This window comes from Pinus tabuliformis, chromosome 8, assembly GCF_031772625.1.
Source record: "Pinus tabuliformis cultivar Carrire ecotype Pingquan chromosome 8, CPIR1, whole genome shotgun sequence".
Taxonomy (NCBI): domain Eukaryota; kingdom Viridiplantae; phylum Streptophyta; class Pinopsida; order Pinales; family Pinaceae; genus Pinus; species Pinus tabuliformis.
In genome coordinates, this window is record NC_142294.1 from 16,852,054 (window position 1) to 16,864,149 (window position 12,096).

At 42.6% G+C, this 12,096-nt stretch overlaps 1 pseudogene; it reads right to left on the reverse strand.

Annotated features, from left to right (window-relative positions):
• Positions 1–7,811, reverse strand: part of LOC149233932 (DNA (cytosine-5)-methyltransferase 1A pseudogene) — a 97,251-nt pseudogene extending 89,440 nt beyond the window's left edge.
• Positions 7,812–12,096: the final 4,285 nt, after the last annotated feature.

Below are 12,096 nucleotides of genomic sequence, written 5' to 3' on the forward strand. Positions count from 1 at the left end.
ATTTTTGTGCCTCGCAGCATGGAGCACGAAATGTCGATAATTACAGGGATCCTCAGTCCCTAAACATGTTGTTCTTACCCCTAGAAGAACAAGGTCAGCAAACCACAGCACTTCCCATCAGTTCTCCACCTGAAAACACTCAGAAACAGGCTATTTTTGGATCATGTCAGCTGCTCCACTGAGCATCTGCGCTGTAATGCAACTGCTCCTCCTTGTACCTGCGCTGGAAGTCAAATCTAATGAAGGCTACCTGCGCTGGGCGAGATTGGCCAAGTGGCACAGTCATTCTGCAAGGTGTCAATTGCCCAGGAAGCTTCCAAACTGACACTTGGTTCAAGAGATTCGCCCTGTGATGAGTAAGAGGTACTTGATCTCCATGTGTAAGCAAGGATCTCCAAGTGGACTCAAGAACTGAAGATTAACTGAAGAGGGAGAGGACACAAGGCAACTTTATGTCAGTCTCAAGCTGACTCATCCTCTCTTCTTCTATCCTATATATAGAGCTCTTCTATGAGGTCTAAGGAGGCTGGAATTTTGTGTAAAGCAAGGAAGTGTTGTTGGTTTATAGTTAGAGCTATTGGGTGATTGCTTTTATAGAGGTGAAGAGGAGATTTCTTGCTGCTGGGGAGGTGCTGCTGGATTGGAGCCATTGATGGTTGTAACCTTCTCAGAACCCTTTTACTTCTATCAATAAAGCTTTGAATGTTCTCCTATATACTTGTATTGCATTGATGTATTGTATTTACTTGTATATTTGATTCACTCTAATCCATGCATCAGTTATGAGTACATGTTTCTTGTAGTTTCCTTCTCGTGTTTGTGCAGGATCTGTGTGTAGCTGGACCGGCAAAGGAAGCAGGGAGCTGGGAACAAGAGACAAAGAGAGAGGATATGATCAACAAAAGCGAAAGACAACGGTTGGTCAATCTTTTCTTCCTTCTCTGTACTTTCATAAAGGAAAATAATCAAAGCTTTACTTTCAGTTGTTGCTAAGGACTGTCACCCTTAGAGTAGGGATAGGGTCATCCGAGTCGGATACTTTTCCCCACAACAGCTTGTCAATGGGCATCGATTGAAAATCTACAAGAAACCCCTTTCGAGGCAGGAGTTCATTGAAACTTTGGAAAAATCAGTGTTGGTAGTAAAGCAGGGCTCTGCCTCTATTCCACCCACACCTTGATCATAAAAAAAAATGAAAAAAAAAATAGGAATAAAAATATCCTTGGGTGAAAACCTCTCTGAGGCGCCCAGGGAAGAGAGTGAGGGTGAAAACCTCTTGGAGGCGCCCCAGCTGTCTCTCAAAAAATAAAGAAATGGAATAAAAAAATATCCTTGGGTGAAAATCTCTTCGAGGCGCCCATGGTAGATAGTGGGGGTGAAAACCTTATGGAGGTGCCCCAGCTGTCTCTCAAGAAAAAAAAAAAGAAGAAGGAAAGAAAAAAAGAGAAAAGAAAAAAGAAACAGGCCTAATCTCTATAAAATTATTGCAAGTTGCAGGGAATACATTGCAGGTAAATAAGGTCGCGCACAACGAGGACAGGGGTCTGTACTAGGCTATAGGACATCCTTACAGACACTCCCTCCATGGCCACTTGCCTTTCCTAGGATTTGATCACATTCGGGTCGAGATTCCACCTCCTACAGGAAGTTCTGGGCTTTCTACAGGAAGTTTTGGGCTTTCTACAGGAAGTTCTGTATTTCTACAGGAAACATCCTGTAGAACCTTCGGGCGGGCCAAATTCGATTTTGGAAAGGGATCTAGAACTTGGAATCTGTTGGTTAGGCCTGCAGCCACCCCTCTATTCCATCCATCACCATATGTCACCCTTGTTGCACCCACCTGGTTATGTGTTCCTGCACAGTCATACAAGAAACCTTGTTTTCTTCAGATGGACAAAAAAAAATTCAAGTGACAAATCAAGCAGCAAAGGCCCACACACTCTACCTGTTCAAGCTCCATCTAGACTCTTCATCAGTGAATATAGCCCTACTCATTTAGCCTACATCCTAGGAGGAGAAGCAGCTACGGGACATCCTACAGGAATCTTGTAGCAGCTGATCCCTCTGGAAGACATACTCTAGAGGCAGGGGCAGCTGAAACCAACAAAAGGAAGCATGTAAAAAGTCTCCTCCTGGACGTGAAGACATCCTCGATAGCTGAAACCAAACAGAACCTGTGCATGCAGCATTGCCAACTGAAGGATCGGGTTCCAAAGCCATGCATACATCATCAACAAATGAAAGAATGGGTTCTATCACCTGTGCACGAGGCAGTAGCAAGCGAAGCAGTCGTTCCAAGTCCCGAAGCCTGCATAACACGTCCACGGCCATGTAGGTAAATGTCTAACCTCATTCGTCAAATTGCATAAACTATATTTCAAAAACTGCATGTCTGTGAAAATGGTTCGGATTGAACGAATTTGGTGGCCAGTCAACTGGCCACCCATAGCTAGTCACATAGCTTTGTGGGATCCGAACAAGCTCGGTTACGTTCGAATTTTCCAGCGAGACGTGCAGCCGACACGTGTGGAGAGTCAAGTTGGGGAAAATCAACGGGACTAGCCATGGTGGCGATGGTTAATGACAGAGGAGAGGTAATGGCGGTCAGAGACACGCAGAGGAATGATGGTTGTGACGTTGGCTAACGGTTTAGCCCGGTCACCTCACCCCCTCGCCACGAATTACGTTGTAGTTCAAAAATTCTCAGCTGAAGACTCGCATTAAGCATTGTTCATTTTCACTTGCAACCATTCTCGACCGAAGTAAGCGTCCTTTGCTTCCACAATCTATTAACCTGTCATCCTCCACTGAGCTTTTCGGCCTGTTTCAAAATTCTCCCAGGTACCAGGCTCATTCAGAAGTGCAGTGACATCCTATAGAAGCCAGCAAGAGTTCTACAGGAAATACAGCATAGCCTTCCGGAGCAGAGAAGCCTGGACTTTTCTTCGTCAAATTTGGAGTTCCGAGAGATGTAGTCTCAAAAACACTCTTCTGTGCATGGTATATTTCGAAAAAATGGTGAATTGAGCTCTCTTGAATTGGAGGGTTAGAGACAAGTCTGCCTGTGAGTCGAAAATAGTAGTTTACTTGTGTGTTGCACATAATTTCTTCATTGGTTCTGCATCCAAATTCTCCTCCACAGTTCTTGTTAAGAAAATTACTCCTGTAGAAAAGATAAAGCACTGTCAGGGCTAATCTTTGTATGAAGGATGTGAATTTTACATGGTTGTATGTATGTTGGGGATCAAAATTGAGCTTTGCACTCTATCTGAGGAAACCTACTTCTTCCTTTTATACACGAACAGTCAAGCTTTGGGCAGCAAAAGCATTAGAACCAGGGAATTGGTGCAAAGTAAAATATAAACACTTGAGAGATATTGTCTTGAAGTTCAAAGGAGGAAACCATAAAAAAACAGTCCCTCTCTGCTCAAGGCATAAAACAGAGCACTCTCACTATGCCAGGGGGGTTTATCAGGAAGGAACCCTCAGATTCCAGAAAATTGCGTGAACATCCCGAGGTGGTGAACCTCTTTAGCCATGCCAATTGGATGACCTTTTGTGACAATTCAAGGTCATGATGATGAGATAACGGAGGAGTTCTTAATGTCCCTGCAACCTAAATCAAAGACACTGGCCATTGTGAATTTCAGAGGGTTTACCTAAAGCTTACCCCACAACTCATTAGTCGAGTTGTTGATCTGCCATTGAGGATACCCTGGAGCAAAGAGAAGAGGGCATTGGGCCAAAAAGCCAAGAAAGAATTCTTCCTACCAGAGGAATAGTTTGCAGAAGACAAGAACGGGGTCTGGAGAGCCAGCCTACATCCTTTTTGGAAGTCAATTTCCAGATCATGAAATACATTATTTGTGAGGGACGGTTCAGTATTGTCTACGGCTATCATTTTCGGTTGTTGAGTGAACTCAGACATGGGATGGATTTACCTCCAAAACAGAAGTTAAGCATCCCCTATTTTCTTCTGCAATAATTAATTGATTGTGGCACAAAATTGAAGGAAAGGACACCAGATCAGCTAGCCCATCATGGGCTCATCAAGCTTTTAGTGGAAGATGCCCTCCACACCTACACTGTCCCTCTCTCCTAGGAGATTTTCCGCAACATGACCAGAGATGACGATATTCGAATTCAGGCCGAGGAACTCACCTCATCCAGCAGTGAAGAAAAGGAACACACTCAGGTAGGAGAGAAAGCCAGTGTTAGAGAAACACAAGACAGACCACCATAGAAAGAACAAGAAGAGAAACAAGGGAAAGGCCAAGTCACTGAACCGAAAACTGTGGGAGGAACAATGGCACAAACACCCAGGGAGAAATGATTGCAGGGGAGAGCAGAGAGGACTGAAAAGTCCAAACAAAGGAGGGCACCACCAAGGCACCCACACAGAAATTAAAAGGAAAGACACATCTAGCCAAGCAGACCGAAACAGTTGGAATAGTTTCTACAAGAAGCATGAAAACAGTTTCTACAGGAAGCATGAAAATAGTCGACATCACACTTCCTACAGGAAGCATGGATACAGAGCAGCAAAAGGAGAAATCACCTGAGATTTTGGCCAGGGAGGCGACAGTTGTGCTGGCTGCCTTAAGAACATCTCCAAAGCAAAAAGGGAAGATAAAAAGGGAGCCTTCCATGTATTTTAAGGCAAGAAGGAGCATGCGGATAAAAACTGGCAAACCCCAGCCACAGTCAAAGGAGCCAATTACGATTGTGGACACCCCAACTAAACAAAATGAAAGGTCTCCTTCAAAGGAATCCATCACCTATGAACGGGGAAGCCCAAAAACATCCACCTGGAGAGAAAGGATCAAAATGTTGGACAAAAAGACCTCTCAACAGGATGTTGAGACTGTTCTACAGGAAACGCTGGCTAAGCTAAAGGAGACTGAAGAATTGGAAGGAAAGGTAGCTAAATCATCATAGGAGGAAGAAAAGGCAGAGAACATTATGGAACCAAGCCCCCAGCCTAGCCTGGGCTCCTACTATAACTTGTTAGAAGACGGAAAGATCATTCCCCAAAAATTCGCAGTGCCACTTTTCCTTGCACTAGAAGAAGAGAGAGTGAGGACCCACACTTGGATGAAGATCGCTGTTGGCTAGTTGAATTGTTTATGAATTAAACATTCAAGTACCACATTAATTTTCGACCAAGGAAAGTCTTTTTATTTCAAAGGCACTGCGTACTGTATGTACTTAAAGTCTAAAAGCATCGAAAGCTGTAGTATACGTAATTCTTACGCTATGTCATTACAGTACTTGTTAAGATGAAAACAATTAATTAAAACTACGAGTCTGGGAAGCAAAATAATGGACGCTCTGTTGGCAGAGGATCAAGACCCTATCCTCCAGATGGGGACGTTCAGCACCTGCCCCTGTAATCAGAATTACTAATGCACACTGCACTCTCATTCACCGGTGAGAAACAAACTCAAAAGATCGATGAAACAGAGTACTAGCAAAGCAAAGAATACCAGAGGTAATGCTATCAAATCCAAACAGAGTACTAAAAAGAAATTACTGCACACTTACACACTTGACAGGAAAGTAAATGGGTGAATCTTGTGAGGAAAGTGGGCCCAGTCCCTCTCACAAGATTCCCCAGGAAAACGAAGACGAGATTAAGTGCTCAAAACAGTTTTATATTCATCTGCCAAAAAGATTAAATACAATAGAGTTTCGACTTGCTGATGTTCTCAGAATCTCGATTACAAACTGACCATAGACACCGGCTAACTCCCTTTTCATGTAGATGTCTCCTCTTTATAGAGGAGACATCTATTACAATAGAGTATTACAGCCTATTCAGTTAACCCATCTTGTCAAAAATAAACAATTCAGAGTGTTGTTACAACAGTATGATAGTACATTCTTTTCTTGAGCTTTAGCTGTTACACGGCGGGTAACTGACTTTGACTGTCTTCTCGGGATCTTCATATTCCTTCGCCATTTCCCCATGCTGTTCATGTTGACTGTGTTCTTCTTTCTTTAGACTTCCGCTTGATTATGCCACGTCAAGATTCTCTAGATAGCTGCCAGCTGTTGTCCGTGGCTGTTACAAAATAGCTTGCTTTAGGTAATTGTTGTTGCTGACCGTAGCAACTACGGAGTTGCTGCTTCTGGTGTTGCAGCAACTGCGTAGTTGCTGTTTCTGGTGTTGCAGCAACTGCGTAGTTGCTGTTTTTGGTGTTACAGCAACTATACATTATAACTCCTGCAAGCTTAAGACAATTATTTGACAATTTAGTCAGCGTTTCCAAGGATAAGTATAAAGATATTCACGAATATGAAATAAACAATTAAACATAGACATGCAGAAGGTTACTTCATACCTTGGGGTTAATATGTCATTATAAAATAAAAGCTTTCAACTTATGACTGCAAAAGGGTAATTATACGGCGAAAGATAATGTCAAAAATAGGTCAATTGTGAGTCCCAACATCCCCCCCAACTGAAAAGATTGCATGTCCCCATGCAATGTCTACTCTGAGTCTGAGTCGGAGAACTGGGACGAACAATGGAGATTACTAAGACAATAGCTGTAGGGAGTAACATCAAACTTGTCTCTGAAACCACAAACAGTTCGTATATGTTTCCATACTGCTGCCTCTTCTCTGTTAGAAAGTCCAAACTGACCCTTATACTGATCACCCGGCAACCATAAAAGTGGGAACTTAAATTTATAACCTATCCAGTTCTCAGCACAATGTAGCATGCTTTCAACATACCAAGGTACCCTTGATAATGCTGCTTGCAGATTTGATGGGTTATACGGGTGATATTCTTTCCTTTCTGCGGGGCAGTTATCCCAAAATAGTTTATTTGCTTTCACAGCCAATGATGCTTTGGTTTTTACATACTGCTGACAGTCTGTTAGGACCTGTGCTCACAGTCTCATAACATGATCCTTCATATCATCATCATCTATCATTTTAAAATGTTGCAAAATGAAAGTGGCAGCGTTCTGTGGTTCAGCCCGAATCCACAAAAGGCAATTCTGTTCGTTTTGGACGCTTGAGACATAGGCATTTTGCCAGGTAAGTTGATTCGCCAAAAAGGAAATGAAAGCTCTCAATTGTATGTCACCTACTACAGGTGTCATGTTCATGTTTCTTTCTTCAGACACAGCCTCATTATGGAGGTACAATTCACATAGCAGGTTTTGGTCACTTTTGGGTGCTTCTGCAAAAGTTTTCATAAACTGATCTGCTGTGACCACTTGATAAGGCCTCCCCTCCTTGATGGCCTTCAGCTGAATAAATGCAAGCCTTTCCCTTAAGAATGTGGCATAGTTGAAGGAGGGTTTCCTTGTGGCGAGCATCCTTTGGCATAACTCAAACATCAGGGACATCCTGTGTTTCAGTTCCTTAATTTCTTTATACTGGGCCCTGCACTGTTCCAGTGCTTCCCAGTTCCTATAGGCATGATCAAACCAGGTCCCTTTCTGTTGTTCAAATGCTTTACCTTGAGATTGATGATATTCTCTCCAGCATATGCGTTTCAATTCCAGAAAAAATTATGTTTCTACACATGCATCACTAACAGTGGGAAGCTCTGTTTGCATACAGGCATCAACCAGAATCATCTGTTTTGTTGAAGTGGAGTGGGATGATCCAGCATCTTTTTCTTCATCTTCCACCAGAACTTCTTCCTCCTGCTGGGCTAATTCATTGTTCTCCAGATTGATTTTGGTGGTCCAGGGTGAATCTGTCTCTTTTTCTTCTTCTACTCCTTGCTTCTTGCTAGGTGAATTCAATTCTTCCTTATTTCCTTCTGAGACTGTTTGCTCTTCTTCCATAGTAGTTTGGGTAGGCCGGGGTGAATCTGTATCTTCTTCTTCTTCCATAATAATCTGGGTAGGCCGGGGTGAATCTGTATCTTCTTCTTCCTTTTTCTCCTGCATAGCATCGGGAAGCTCCTTTGTTTGTTCTTGTGCAGCCTCTGAAGAACTTACTGGTTCTTGTGTGTCAGTAAGTTCCTGTTCTTGGTCTTGCATGTTCTCTGGATGACCTGTTAGTTCTTGTGTAACAACAGGCTTCTCTTTCTGCACTTCCTCTGAAAATGGTTCTTCTATCTGCACGTCCTCTGAAGCTCCTGTTGGTTCTTATGTATCAGCAGGGCTTTCTGACTGTACTTTTTCTGAAGCTCCTGTTGGTTCTTGTGTGTCAACAGGGCTTGCTGACTGCGCTTTCTCTACAGACCCTGTTGGTTCTTGTGTAGCAACAGGTCTTTCTGTCTCAGCAGAAATTTGTGAAATTTTTACTTCAGCATCAACAGACTCTTTTGTTTCATTTTCAGCCTCAGGAGCTTCCTCTATTGGTTCTTGCACTAACCTATACCCTGCCTGAGCATATATCTCACCACAACTTGTACACAGATACTCGATATCTTTGCTTTTCTCTGCTGCCGAGGCTGCTCTTGCTAAAACATGCAAATTGAATTCTTCTTGATATGCTTCCCTGATTCTTATTATCTCTTCCTGGTAATCCTGAATCTGAGCTTTCAGAAACTCAATTTCTTCTTGCAGGGCGGGTATAGTGTTGTAGGGAAAAGTATCCGACTCGGATGACCCTATCCCACTCTAAGGGTGACAGTTCCTTAGCAACAACTGTAAAACAAACTACTTAAGGTTTGCTTCTTTATGAAAGCAAAAGAGAATGGAGAAATGCACTAACCGTTGCCTTGCGCTTAATGTCGAATCCAAACTCTTCTCTTTGGCCGCTTGCTCCTAGCTCTTTGTTCTTCTGCTCGCCCAGCTACAATGAGATCCTGCAAAATAACAAAGAAGGAAACTACAAGAGGCATGCAATCATAACTGGTTCATGGATTAGTGTAAACCAAACATGCAATCATCACAATATATTAAACAAGAGCACATAGAAGAACCTCAATAGCTTTTATTAATGAAGAAATAAAGGTTCTGAGAGTATTACAACCATTGAAGGCTCCAACCCAGCAACACCTCCCAGCAGAAAGAATTGCTCTTCTTCACCTCTCTCAAACAATCACCCAATAACTCAATAGTGAAACCAACAGCATATCATTACTTTGCACAAAATTCCAGCCCCTTGAGCTCATAGGAGAGAGCTCAATATATAGATGAATTGAGAAAGGATGAGTCAGCTTGCAACTGATGTGTAGCTGCCTTGTGTCCTCTCTCTCTTCAGTTAATCTTTAGTTGATCTTCAGTTCTTGAGTCCACTTGGAGAACTTTGCTTCCACTAGGAGAAACAGAGCCTCTGACTCATCACAAGGCGAAATACCTGATCCAAGTGTCATTTTTGGAAGATTCCAAAGCAATGACTCACTGTGCCACTTGTCCCTTCGCACTCAGTGCATGTGGCCTTTGTCCCACTTGCTTTGCAACGCAGGTACACCATGGAGCAACTGAGTTTCAGCGCAGAAACCTAGTGGAGCACCTGCTTTGATTTCAGGATTGCTTGTTTTTGAGTGTTTTCAGGTGGAGAACTGATCTGAGAGCTGTTGGTTTGCTGACCTTGTTCCTCTAGGGGTAGGAACATCATGTTTAGGGAACTTTGGATCCCTTGGATTATTGAAAATTCATGCTTGTTGCTGTAAGGCACAAAATTGTCTATAACAGATGCCCCCTAAAGTATGAGGTCGTTTATCGGGTGAAATGCTTTATTGAGAGGATCCGAAGTTCATTCAATCTGCTGAGAAGTGTCCTGTAATAAGATACAATACAATACATTATTTTTCATACATTTTTCATGATCTAGCTGAGGTGGGCATTCCCATGCTCAGCTTTATAAATACATTTTGGTACATAGAACAGACGATCGTCTGATTGTAGACTGATAATTCTCTGCTGAAATTATCATCCTTTGTGAAGGATGATCATCTGCTGTAATGATGTACATATCAAATGTCTTTATGTCCTGAATATGTATCGCAGCCCGGATGGATGAAACTAGATCCGGGGTCTTCAATCTCTTCCGATCTTCACTCGATGTACAAGTCGATCCATGTGAGAATTTCTTGAAGTCGAACATGGAAAGACATCGCTTGATTACCGGTCAATGATGTAAACCGTTAACAAGTGTGAGAGGAGTCACCGATAAGGATGATGACCCTCAAGGTACGGCAGTACAATCCACATGGTGGGAATAAAGGACTTGGCGTCGACCACCATGCAAAATCTTCTGGTCGAAGGTCATTGATGTATACCTGTCGCCGGAAGTGAGAAACTTGCCATTGAGGCATGCAAGCTTCAAAGTACTGAGGGGGGTGTTCCTAGATCAACTCCTTGGATAATGAGCTGATGTCGACAAGGAGCGATCCGTCAAAGGAGGGCCTTAATGAATCCCACATTAGTGACACGGAACGGAGCTAGTGATTGTGATGAGGTGAAAACAAACTGTGATGTATGATTCAGGGTGGCGGTCATGAAGTGGATGAAGGATAATGTATGGCAGTGGGTGGAACACGGTTAACTCTTTACAGAACCACATCTCTTGAACATATAACGACACTGATGTGATGGATTGGTAGCATTACCCCAATTGTGGATGGTGTGGCGAGGACCATGGTTATGAGACCGGTGAATGAAACAACCCAACCCGATGTGATACGGAGGACAAAGTGTCATGTTCAAGAGCGACTTGCTACCATTACTGCTGTGAGGTTCTCCCAATTTTTCCCCAGTCATTGCTGACCAGTACCTCTTTATTTTTGTCAAGCTTGAGGAGGATAACATATGCTTGTTCTATAACCTGCCCTTCGGGCAAGCCCATCGCTATGTTTTAACGAGCCTAGCGATAGGGAAACTCGTTCTCGTCTAAAGACAAGTTTGTCGCTATTTAATCATTTTAACGAGTCTAACGACAAAGAAAACTCGGTCCTTTTCATTTTTAGAGAGTCTGAAAAGGTACGAAAAGTTAACTCCAAAATTCCTTTTTCGTCTTCTAATCCCTTAAGTCCGAAAAAGTATAAAACAATACAGAAGGGATGAATTTTTGATTTCTTTAACGAGCCGAACAAAACAAGCGCTCGATCTTTTTGTGTAATAATCCCTCAGGTCCAAAAAGATTAAAATCTAGAGGAGGGATAGCTCTTCTTGTCCTTTAACGAGCTGGAAGGCCAAAACTTGGCAAACTTTTCATATTTTACGAGTCAGTGAAAAGAGCTCAAAGAAGACTCGTCTTTTGAGGAACGAGTGATGAACAGGGATAGCAGCAGATTCCAGGTACAGGTTGGAATTCTCCAATCACGGCAGTGTCACAAGGATGGCTAAGTGAAATCACTCTTCGCAGCTGTTCCTCAAAATGGGTAAACAAACATATGGAGGTGAACGATTGGCCAAATGAACGGATGGAGGTGATGGCATATAAACACGACCAAGGGCCTTTTAATATGGCTTTCAAAGGTTACATTTCTCGAGGTTGTTTACCGGTTCATTTTTTCTGGATGAGCTTGAACTGTAGGGAAAGATTGCTCACAACTTGTGTTTATTTTTTAACGAGCATGAACTCTGTACAAAACTGCTCGATTCCTGCGTTTATTTTTTAACGAGCATGAACATTGCTAAAACTGCTCAATTCTTGCGTTTATTTTTTAACGAGCATGAACATTGCTAAAACTGCTCGATTATGATGCCCCCAGCATAAAAAATGTGGGCGAGGCATATGTCCTCTAATTCTTAAGGGGACATTTCATATTTTAATGAGGTTGACATCGTGAAGAACTATCCTCTTTACTCTTTATTTCATTTTTTAAACGAGGTTGACTTGAGAAAGGAACTATCCTCGAAACTTTTAGATCCATTAAAAATAGAAGGCTTCATATCCTGTTGCACTCATCTCCGCAAGATTACTCGGCGGTGGTGGGGCAAAAGTGCCCATTAAAGAAGGGCCTTTTGGGAAAATTACTCCGATATATTAGAGAGGATGATTGCCTCCATGGATCGATGGAATGCTTCTCGTGTTGGATGGCGGCTCAACTTCTGTCGAAGTTGTTGTCGAACTGCCTGGTCGACTTTTTCTTTCGCTATTCAACGGCTGTGGATTCCCATGGTTTTTGTTTAATGTTGAAATTAAAGCATCATCTTGGCGCTTAAAACTTGA